We start from the raw sequence: 534 nt of genomic DNA, 5'->3' as shown, positions 1-534 counted from the left end.
TACTTAACTAAAGTAAAAAAAAAGTGAATAAGTGAAGGTATACACAAACTGATTTTTCTGTTCCCTGTACATCAGTATACATGTACATCACATCTTGAATTTCAAGTTTACAGTGTCCCCATTTAGGGCTTGTATATATCTGTCCTGATTCAACATGGCCAGTGGAGAGTTGAGAGTTGGCAATAACTAGAACTTAGCTCGGGGGACTGATCCAAGGCCTGCTCATACCTGAAAGCGGGCCAACCTATCAGAGAGCTTGAGGCTGCAGCATAACTGGGCTGCCAAGTCTAAAACGAGACCGTACACTGGGGAAAACAAGTAGCCTACCACCCCCTTGCCAGAGAGGAATTTATTAGATAACCCAAAATTTCCAGGGGTTGCTAGTTCATTGACTGGGCTATCCAACACAGCTGTGCTTGAGGTTGCCCCTCCCTAGCCTCAAATTTCTCAATGGAGAGCCATGCTTTGTCAAATCTGCACAAATATACTTATTAATAACATGGATTTTGTACCACACTTAAACAAAGGTATCCC

This window comes from Montipora capricornis, chromosome 11, assembly GCF_036669925.1.
Source record: "Montipora capricornis isolate CH-2021 chromosome 11, ASM3666992v2, whole genome shotgun sequence".
Taxonomy (NCBI): domain Eukaryota; kingdom Metazoa; phylum Cnidaria; class Anthozoa; order Scleractinia; family Acroporidae; genus Montipora; species Montipora capricornis.
This window is presented reverse-complemented; position numbering follows the sequence as displayed.